The sequence below is a fragment of the Neophocaena asiaeorientalis genome, unplaced genomic scaffold (assembly GCF_003031525.2).
Source record: "Neophocaena asiaeorientalis asiaeorientalis breed wild unplaced genomic scaffold, Neophocaena_asiaeorientalis_V1.1 scaffold912, whole genome shotgun sequence".
NCBI classification, from domain to species: Eukaryota; Metazoa; Chordata; class Mammalia; order Artiodactyla; family Phocoenidae; genus Neophocaena; species Neophocaena asiaeorientalis.
Window position 1 is genome coordinate 649,957 of NW_020175052.1, and position 11,488 is coordinate 661,444.

The 11,488-nt window shown below is 43.7% G+C and overlaps 1 long non-coding RNA gene across 3 annotated transcripts in view; it reads right to left on the reverse strand.

Moving 5' to 3' along the window:
- LOC112412135 (uncharacterized) overlaps nucleotides 1-11,082 on the reverse strand; it is a 97,707-nt gene extending 86,625 nt beyond the window's left edge. The window contains exon 1 of one of the 3 annotated variants that reach the window (XR_003005742.1): nucleotides 10,977-11,082. This is a non-coding gene — a long non-coding RNA (uncharacterized LOC112412135). Of the gene's footprint in view, nucleotides 1-6,682; nucleotides 6,977-10,976 lie in introns of those variants that run through there. The other 2 variants (XR_003005740.1, XR_003005741.1) reach the window with 2 other exon arrangements.
- Between the last annotated feature and the right edge of the window lie 406 nt (nucleotides 11,083-11,488).

An 11,488-nucleotide genomic window follows, 5' to 3' on the forward strand; every position in this document is an offset into this window, starting at 1 on the left:
GACTGCATTGAGACAAATAGCCTGGTCCAGGGGTCTTCCATCAGATCCTTCCCTGGTCTGCATCAAACCAAGGTGTCTACCCTACTGGATTCTTTGAGGCCAAACCTCAGCCCGTCTTCCTTTGACTTTTCAATTCATCCCTTGCCCAGTAAAACACTGTCTTTATTTTTGAAATCCTCCACCGATAGGTCCATCTGATCCTAAGATTTCATGTCTCCTGCAGGTTTTTCTCACTTGGCTTTGCTGGGTTCCAACTTGATTTTTCCAATGGCAAGAAGACTGGGTTTAAAAATAAACTAAAGGAATTATAATTATGATAAGAAGTAGCCCAGGAGCAGTGACTAATGGAGGTGACTGTGGATTAAGTGACTAAGCAGTCAGTGGGCCAAGTAGCTATTATGAGATAAACCTCAGCTCAGATCAAGAGAATAGCACCCCACCTCCCTAGCGCCCTCTGCTGTCCATTTCTCCTGAAGTGTTGAATTCTAAATAAGAGCCATCAACTTTCTCCTCACCGACACAGCCCCTTGAAGGTCCTATGAAAGGATGGGAACTAACAGTCCTAAGTACCCACTGTATACCAAGCACGATGCTGGGCACTTTATAAAATCTCATTTACTCTTCATGACCATCCTTAAATCGTCTGACCTACCTCTCAGAAAGACAGAGGCCCGCACATTCAGGATGCCCAGCTGACGGTGCTCTGGTGGCCTCGCTGACTGTGTCCAAGAAGTCTCACTAGTACCTGGGCCTGATATGGTATTCTATGAGGATGTCTGGCCTGAACCAAATGAAAGGCTGAGGCAAGGTCGCCAAATCTCACTCTACTAGCCAAGAAAATGGAGATATACAGTCATGGGGGTGAGTGGCCCAGGAGATCCTCTACATGAGGACATCTGAAGAGGATGGCAAGGAGTCACATCTGGAGGGCTCCCTAAACTGGAGGTTAGAGCTGGATTTATGTGGTGGCCACAGCTGCTGATGTGGGCAGGCTGACACAAGTTTAGGGAGCTGAGGCTTTTGTCACCACTTTAGAGCTAAGGAAATGAAGACTCATAAAGATGAAGTGGCCTGCCCAAGATCATGTCAAATGAACTTAAATTCCAACCTGGACCTGGTACATAAAGCTTCCATCATTAAGTGGTTGTGACACTGAAGTAAAGGTTTGGTTTTGTTAGCTCCCCTTCCCACCCCGCCACACACACACACACACACACACACACACACACACACACATCCCCATCAGCTGAAGTATCTGAGAACATAATTCTCTACCTTGGTCTTAGCAAAGGGCTTCATTCAACCAAGGTAACCCAGCCAGCCTAGGATCCCTGACACTGAGTTAAGAAAAAAAATATGAGTCCAATTACCCAATTTGCAAACTGAATAAATAAAAATAGGCCAAGTGTGTTTCTCTGGATGCCAACAACCCTTGTCAGCCTGACTCTTGCAAATCATTTTTCAGACTACTGTATCTGCTATGGACTGAAACTCTATTTTGAAACAAAATGCTTCTTTGAACCAAAACTGAGCAGTGATTCCTTTGTCGTCTTGTTTATCGTTCTCTAGAAACAGTAACTACTGTTAATTTAACAGGCAGAGGCCCTTCAGGCAAGTAGGAACTAGGAACAAACAGGTTTCACCAAGAATGAAAAGTAATTCAGTTAATATTTCAAAAGGAAGTTATCCATTCCCTATTTATAGAGGACCTTCAATGTCCCAGGAGGTGATTGAAGGATGTGGTCGGTGAGGGAGGCAGACAAGTAAATGGAAGTAACAGTGAGATTGGTACAGTATTAAAGGATGACATTTCCTGGGGGGGACACTTCTCCAGCTCCTGTTGTTTCTTTCCACGTGTAGCTGTGTAGTGGCCATCTCCCACCTCTCACTGCAGCTCCTCAGAGAATGGGGCTTCATCTGGTTGGTGAATTTGGGAGGAGTAAACTGGATACTCTCATCTCAGCTACTCTTTTGTTCTCTGTTGAGAAGTCACCTACAGAGAACATGAGTTCTGCTCTTCTCTCCAGGAAGCCTGCCCTCGTTCATACCGTCTGTGGCTGAGTGGATATGTCTGTCTAGTTAAGGAGATAAGCTGGTTCTCACACTCAGCTGAATCCTCCAAATTAGCCTCTATCAGTAGTAAATGTGATGTTTTAGCTCTTGTCTGCTTACTCTTTTGTCTTCATCTCAATTTGTTCGGAATGCTGGTGGGGAAGAAAGGCACTAGTCATGGAGCCTTCTGAGAGACCCTCGTTCCGTCCGTCCCTTTACCCATTTTGTGAATGGGCATTCAACCTGCTTCCCCCTGGACATTGTTCAGACCACTCATCGTTGCCCACTTTGTCTGTCTCATCCACCAACCTAGTCCCCCATCACAAAAACAGATACTATGGTTACCCCGACTCGTCCTTCCTTGTTTTAAATGCACTCAAGCCAGTTTCAAAGGAACACCCTTTCCTCTGCTAAATCTACTTCTATTTCATGATATCTGGGACTTTGCCAGGTATCAGTGTCAAGCCATGGGAGCTTAAGTTTTTCCCTTTAGAGAAGCAGACGCTTGTGCGGCCCCCTCATTCTCCATGATTCTTCAGAACTCAGGGCAGCATCTCTGTGGCCACATCTGCAATTTCCTCCAGCTCCCTTGGAAATAATTCATCTGAGTTTGAACTCATTTAGAGCTGCTTTGTACTATTGCTTCACCTATCTTAGATTTCAATTCCCTCTTAATCATGTTTGTTCTACCCTTTTCAGTTTTAAGGTCATTCTGCTTGATAGAGAAGACAGAAGCAAATTAGGGTTGTGTTCTCTGTCATCTGTTAACATTATCCCATCTACCCCAAGCCATGGGCCTATCATTCAGCCCTTATTTTAGCATCTTGCTTCAAAGGTAACTTCTTTCTTTTTTTGGTCAGTAACAATTTTTTCAAGCTGCATTTCATCCTGGGCTCTACCAATTCCAATACTATTTTTGTACATCTGTGCCTCCTTGTGCTTTCCTGGTTGTTTGGAGATCTTTCCATCTTTAGGCAAGGCTTTTAAATACCTGAGTTCATCTGGGACCCCTCTGTGTGGTTACTTAGCTCCCCTAGGCAGCTTCTCCTGCTTCCTCCACCCCACACTTACGCCCCCTCATCCAGGTTCTTTGCATTGATACACTCTCAGAGATCTTTCTGCCATATTGCTTTGTGTTAAAATCTTGGCGTTTCTTTATGTGTTCTCTATATCCTGCACACATCACTAGATCCATATATAAAGTCTTAAGTCTTATTTTTGCCACACTTTGCTTTTCCTCCCTTTTCAGAATAGCTGGACAATTCCACTATTCTTTCAATGTCAAAACGCTGGTTCTCCTCAGCTAACAACAGATAGTCTGGCATTTTTCTCCTTATTCCTGAATTCCAATTTAAAGCAATTTAAAGGCATTCTCGGATGCTGAGTAAGTGGTAAGCAACTGGGATGCTCAGGGCACACACAATGGGTCAAGTATTCACGTGGATAACACTTGCAAAGTCCCTTCACCTCTCCGAAGACATCAGCTTTATCGTCTGTAACATGTACAACTACCTACTTCCTACCTTCTGTCGCTTTGTGACAATTAAATCAGGAGAAATCCATAGCAGTCTCTACAAATTCTCCCACGAGTCCATCTGTCTTTCTCTGTCATCTGCCCTGAGTGTCAGGCCTGTCAGTCTGGTTTCATCCTACTTCCTGTGTTTCTAAGCCAAACCCTTCCCTCTGACAGTCTCTACACGGCTGGACTCCCATACAAACCTCAGGTTCTAGGCCTCCTCTATTCTTATTATATTGAGGAAGACAGAGACAGTCAGGAATACGGGATTGCCCCAGGGCCTGGATTTTATTTCTGACAGTCCCAAAGTCTGATGTCTACTGCTCTTGCAGGAAGCCCCAGGGACCCTCCTCATGGGAGAAAAAAAAAAAAAAAAAAGGAAGATGGTTTGCCTTGTCCTTTGAACATTATTTCTCTAGGGATAGATGGGCAGCTATTCAGAGATGGGCAGCTTTTGGCCTGGTACCAAAAGTTTCTGGAAATATTCTCTACTCATATCCTGAAAAAGACCCTAATGATGTAGAGATAGGCATCCCACGGGCAAACATGACACCTGCATAAACTGTCTTAGAAGGATGCACAGTTTCTTTACAGTTAAGATGTGAGAGAGATCACTTTTTACTCGTCATGTTGCTGTACTATTTGAATTTTAACTATGGGTGAAGGTGAGCACGTGCTTATAAGTTTATTATGATGCCTGACTGTGAGCCCTTGGGGTGAGAAGAGTCCATTCCAACTCATCGCAGTGGTGGCTGGGATTTGGATGGGCAGCTCACATGCTCTCCTGTGATAACTGAGCTGAGATTTCTGCAAAACCACTTACTGAATTCTCAGCTATCATGCTAAGGGCCTTACCTATGGTTTCCGTTAGTCCCCATAACAACTCTGAGAGGTAAACGTTGTTCCTTCAGTTTTACAGACGAGGAAGCCAAGACTTGTGAAGTTAAGTAACTTGCCACACAGTGTGTGGCAAAGCAAAGGTTTGAACACAGACCTATGTCCAGAATCGATTCTTTTAGCCGCTTCTCTATGCTATGGTAATTCCGCACTAACATGAATCCTTACCCTGTTACACACACACACACACTCACACATTCACACACACTCACATACACGGAGTACTTACACAGGCACATACACAGGGATGTGCACACACACATACAAGTACATGCAAATACATGCACATACATATGTACACACACACATTTTCCATCCACTTCAAAGTGATGTTTGAGACTGCTTACAGATGATTGGGATTGGTTAAAACATTTAGGTCCTGTTTCACAGTTGGCAAGACAGCGCCCCCTCTGATTTACACCTCTGAAGACTGTGGTGGAGACACCAACCTTGCCTAACCAAAGAGCTATCTTTCAGGGGAGGGCTAGTTGCCAGCCCAGAGGACAGTGTCCCGTTGGTTCTTCAGCCTCCCTGTTGAGGAAGGTCTTTGGGTCGAAGTCCTGTCTCAGTGTGGTCCTCTCCTCAGGCTTCTCACCCTTGTTCACCCGTTTGCCACTCACTGTGTTCCTCTGTAGAGGTCACCTCTTCTGAGCCAGGATTTTGTCATTTATAAACTGAGAAATGTTGTATCAAGGGATCACTAAGAACTTTCTATGACACCATGACTGTGCTTTTCTAAAACTGAATCTTCGTCTGCAAGAGGAAGTAAAACTACCACCTGAGGACCCAGGTACTTCTGTGTCCTTCTTCAGTAGTCACCTGGTGGGGCATCTGCCCAGGTCACAAGCCCCTTCTCTCAGAACTAGACCAGTGACCGTGTTCAACAGATGATGCCGCTCCCACCACCATGGTCCCTACAGGTCCCTAGAAGCATTTCTTTATTTTCTAACTCTCTTCAGTCTCAAGTGAAACTATGTACTTCCTTTTACAATAACCCCTGGATGTTTACCCTAAAACAGTCCACAGAAACTAGCACAATGTCTCTGTGGACAAAGACCAAGGCTTGTGTTGCTTCAGCATCGCGGGAGGCAGACTATCAGAGCGGTTAAGGAAGAGGTCTCTGGAGTCAGAGAGACTCAGGAGTTCAAGTCCCAATACTGCCTCTTTCTAGCTGAATGACCTCACATACCTTATTTAAAATCTCTGAGCTTCAGCTTCCTTATCAGTAACTTCAGCATAATAATTCCTACTCCATAAACTTGTTGGGAAGATTAAATGAGAATATGCGTGTCAAGTGCTTAGAGTCTGGCATGGATAAACACACATACCCACACAAACACTCAATAAGTTGGCAGCCATTATTATTCCTCACTGTGCCTTGCTGGGAGGGAGCAGAGTAGGTGTGTAATACATTTTCTGTATTTTGATCCAGTGTTGTGTTTCTAGGCTCCAGACCCAGTAGAGAGTATGGCGAATGCCCTTCACCAACAGTGTCACTCTAGTGAGATTTGGTTGACATCGATGGGTCTAGAGTGGGAAAGTGGAGGTGATGGTAAGGAAAGAAAGACGGTCTCACTAGTTATTGACGCCTCTTAGTATAAGGACAGACACAGAGAAATCCTAAAATGGTCATCCTCTCCTCCCCCCAAAAGCAGATATTATCAGTTCAGAAAGTTGAGTAACAGGACACCCAAAAGACAGACTACTGTACAAGTCATATGGATGAATAGCCTAAGCATATTTCAGTCTCTTCCATTACTGGAGGCCCAGGTGTCCAGGCTGGGCCAGCATTCCCCCAGCACAGTAGTCATTAGACGTGGAGGATAAGAGAGGTGCCATTTGTCTGCATCCATTGAAATCAAGGTGCAGTGAAATCCAACACACTGCTCTCTGCCCAGCACAGACCACATCAGGGGCTCATATTTTATAACTTCCCTCCAGTTTATGAGACAAGCCTTGGTCTTCAAATCAGTAAGAGTGAGGAATGGCTCCACAGGGGAACATGTTTGAATCCAGCTGTCGAAATGTGGGCAATTTGTGAGTAATTAGTTGATGTGCTCCAGAGGATAACTGAAAATGCCCAGATTCAAGCCCAGGTTTCACCAGCTGTTACGGAGTTCAAATTCCCTCCTCCAGGTCTTAGAGAATTGTATTAGTCTGCTCAAGTTGCTATAACAAGATATCACAGATGGGGTGGCTTAAACAACAGACACTTACTTGTCACAAGCAGGTGCCCTGATCATCTCCAAACTGTCTTCAGAGTCCTTCGTCCTTTTTCTTGAAGAACAGCACATATCCATAGCTAAATAGCTCTGTGGTCCAGTCCTACAGGATTGAAGAAGTCTGACAGTTGTCTTTTATTTCGTCTCATATTTTTTCTGTTCCCTGTCATTCAGACTGGCAGTGTCTTCACTGGTATAATTGCATCTCTGTTCTTAGCTTCTGTTGAAACGCCTGAGTAAGTCTGTGAGTCACACCCATGATCTCCATCAAATGGCTGTTCAGTCACTCTCTTAGTGCTCTCTTCGCAAGCTTTCTCACGTGTTGCAATGTGGAGAGGCTGAGAAGTTCCCCAGTCTTTGAGTTCTGCTTCCTTTTTGCTGAACGGTCTCTTCTTCAATTTGTCTCTTTCCTCTCACATTTTACTATAAGCATTTGGGAGGAACAAAGCTACTCCTTCAATGTTTTGCTTAAAAATCTCCTCAGACAAATATCCAATTTCATCACTTGCAAGTTCTACAAACACTATAAACACCAGAAAACAGTTCAGCCAAGTTCTATGCCACTTTATAACAAGGACCACCTTTCCTCCAGTTTCCTATAACACGTTCCTCATTTCTGTCTGAGATCTCACCAGAATCGCTATTAGCATGTCTGTCGTGTGCCTCAAACCTTATCCAGCCTCTACCCATTACCCAGTTACAAAGCTGCTTCCACATGTTTAGGTATTCGTTACAACAGTGCCCCTCTTCCTAGTAGCAAAATCTGCATTAGTGTGCTCGGGCTGCTATAACAAAATACCACGGACTGGGTAGCTTAAACAACATATTTATTTCTCACAGTTCTGGAGGAAGTTCAAGATCAAGGTGTTGGCAAATTTAGTTCCTGGTGAGGACCCTCTTCCTTACTTGCAGCCAGCCACCTTCTCACTGTGTCCTCACATGGCAAATCTCTCTGCCTCTCTCTCTCTCTTCCTCTTCTTACAAAGTCACTAATTCCATCATGAAGGTTCCACCCTCATGACCTTATCTGACGCTAATTACTTTCCTAAGGCCCCATTTCCAAATGCCATCACAGTGGAGGTTAGAGCTTCAGCATACAAATTTGGGGTGGGGAGAATACAATTCAGTCCACAGCAATAATTTTTTTTTTCACAGCAATACTTTAACATTGACTTTTTTACTAAAGCCTCTCCTGGTCCTAGGAGCCCTATATTATTTGACATCCACGAATATTTTTAAGGAAAAGCAGGAATAGCTGCACCTTCCATTTTCCCCTATCCCTCTTCTTTAATTCCTAAATATTTGGTCAAATGATAACTGCTAGTATTTGTTGAGAATTTGCCATGTGCCAGGCACTGTTCTAAATAATTTACAGGCATTATTAACCCTCATAACAAACCTACAAGATAGGGTTCTCTTCACAAGCTTTCTCACTTTTTGCAATATGGGATAGGTATTACTAATAACCTTATTTAAGGGAATTCCCTGGCAGTACAGTGGTTAGGACTCCGTGCTTTCACCACTGAGGGCACAGGTTCAATCCCTGGCGGGGGAACTAAGATTCCTCAAGCTGTGCGGCACGCCCCCCAAAAAGTAAAAAAACATATTTAAAAGATGAGAGAATGGAGGCCTAGAAAGTTAAGTAACATGCTCAGGGTCTAGAACGGAAAGATCCAGAATTTAAACACAAGCTGTCTAACTGGAGAGCCCACCTCTTAATCATTATACCATACATCTCTGACCATGTTACGCCTCTGTGTGTGTTCCCTCTAAAATTCCCTTCGTGCCCCATTCCATCATATAGCAAGCTGCTACTCACCCTTCAAGTTCATGAAGTCTTTCCCTGACTCCACTGGGAGAGTTAGACCTGGGCTCTCCTCTCTGTCCCCACAGCACGTGGCCCATAACATGGGCACGTTTCTCCAGCACTCCTGTGATGGTAGCTCACGTACCCATCCCCACCAGACCAGACAAGGCGGAGGACCCTCAGTGCAGGTCTACGTCGTCCTCATCTTTGTAACCACAAAACCATGCACATGGGGTTTAGTACATTGTTGTCATTCAAAAAATTATTGTTGAAGTTAAAACTAAAAAGCAGAATTTGGTAATAAACTGTTTGAATTCAACAAACTCAGTAAACTGCTTGAGTTCTGACCTCATAATGAAATAGCTGAAGTCTAATTTTTCTGCTGCGAATCTGTCAAGGATGAAATAGGATCCTGGATCCTACCAACTCCTCCTGGGAAATATTTACTTTCTTTACCACCGTTCGCCTCAGCTCTTGCCTGAACGACTGCAACGGCCCCTCATGGGCCCCCTGTCCCTTGTCTTTCCCATGCCAATTCACTCCCCTAGGCACTACCAGAATGATCTACATAAGCAGATCCAACCATGTCACTTTACTGGTGCTTTATTTAAGCTATGCTTTGGTTTATCCAAGCACACCTTCTAGTATGATTACCTTGCTACTATCCTTTCAATGTCCCCACCTCCCTCTCTCCTTCCACACACCCAAGGGTGACCAGCGTACTCTGTTGGGGGTTATTGGTGCAACCCCACTCATCCAGTTGCAGTGATGCATTTTTAAACCCTTAAATAACATCACACTTTAACATCAGCATTCAGGGTTGAGGGAAGATGCTGAAATCATCTTGCAGGCTCAAAGTACAGAAATTTTAAACTCATTGGTTTTCCATGCTGACCAAGTTCTATTCAGCTGGAAGCAAAGAAATCAATTGCATCACTTTTCACTTAATTAACCTTGAAGCTGCTGGCCTGGGCATTCTCCCTGCCGAGCCAGCACAGCCATGCATGCTTCATTCCCCTCCCCATTAGTCAACTGAAGGTGTCATCCCTCCACAGTTAATTCCTAGTCCTATAACCATGTCCCCTGGGCACCTGTAGCCCTTCACTCACATCTACATTGTGAAGCTTATCTCATTCTGCCTCATGGAGTAGACATCTGTCTCCTCACCAAGCTCCAAGTCTGAAGAGGCAAAGAAAATGCTCACTCATTATTTACCCCCAGGACCTGGCATAGAGCTGATACTCAATTAATTTTCAATAAATGATGTCACATCCCGGAGGAAAATTCCCAAAGCCATGCTTAAGAATTAAACTTCTCATTCCACTTCAATAATTGGATGGTGTCCTGCTGGCTTGCAACGCAGGGCACCCTCTCCCCCTTTCCTCTTTAGGTGGGTGAGTACACAACACTCTCTATGCGTCCAGCTACCAGAAATTCAAGCCACACCCTGGCATCCGACTGACATCCTCTACCCAGTCCATGTGGGTAAACTCCTCCTTGGGTTGTTAAAAAAAAAAAAGTAACCAGCCTAAGGTCTTGCTAGTCTTAGAGGCATTCAGAGAGAGGAGAATCATGAGATGGAGAACATGAGTGCTCTTTTTTATGGGTCAGTGGCCTTTGGATGGTCCTAAAAAGAATGCAACCCACGTCCCCTCCTTGATCCTAGTCTTCTCATGAACCAATGGCTGCCAACAATAATTCCATTTGTGCTTCTAATCTAAGGCCAACCTCCTTTTATACAGTGTATCCTACTCCCTCTCACTTATGGAAGGACATCACTCTAGCAACTGTCCTTATTCTCCCCTGTATCATTATATTTTTCTCTCTTTATTGAATCATGTCTACCATTATACAAAAGCACTGTAATGAGAGAAGAAAAAAGAGAGAGAGGATTTGGAAAGTAAGAAACAAAACTCATTATGTACTAATAATGTGACTTCTCCACATAAAACCCAGAGAAGAAGAGAGAATAATATGAGAGGTTAGCAAGGTTTCCAATTTTTTAAATGAAAAGCATCTCTATATTAAAAATAATTACTCCAAAAAATAATTGTTAAAAATTATATGATATCAGGAGTAAAGCATGAACAAGATCTTTTGGATTTAATTATAAAGCCTAATTTAATGGCAGAAAAGAAGACTGAAATAAATTGAGTGATATACCAGATTAATGGGTGGGAAGATTCAACACATTAAAGATAACAAATTCTCTCCAAACTTAATCTAAATTATCAGTGAAGTCCCAATCGAAACTCCAACAAAGTTTTTGGCAAAACTTGATAATGCATATATTTATATGGAGGAGTAAAAAATCAAGAATAACCAGGAGAATTTTGAAGAAGAAAAATATGGAGGGACCTCACCTTATCAGTAGTATGGCAGGCATGGAGGTTGCCTGTGCAGTATCCATTCCCCCTTATTCCTCTCTAACAAAATCCCAATTTTGTTTAGGGTGGCAATGTGAACAGTCAAAATGACTCACCTTCTCAGACTCTCTTGCAGCTATTGTGTCCATGTGACTCAGGTCTAACCAACATGATACGTCTACTGATTGGAAATGCTATTATTTGAAAAGTAAAAGGAGGACTTGGGGATGTATGTCTTTTCCCTTTGCCTTTATTTTTTCTTCCTCCATAGAACGAAAGTGCTGTACATGAAAGTGCAGGAACCATCTTGTGACCATGAGGAAGGAAGATACACAATAAGATTAGTGGAACGGGAGGAGGAACTCTGAAGGGTTTTTTTCCTTTCCTCTTCTTACCTCTGCTTTTTGCTTACTTTCCTACTTCCCTATTTTATTCTCCTTCTTGCTTGTAGTTTTCACTTCCCTTTTCACACTTCTCTTTTTGGGGGGTGGGGGGCAGCACCATGGCTTGCAGGGGTCTTAGTTCCCCAACCGGGGATCGGGGATTGAACCGAGTTCCCAGTAGTGAGAGCGCAGGGCCCTAACCACTGGACTGCCAGGGAATTCCCTTGCACTTCTCTTTTCTTCCT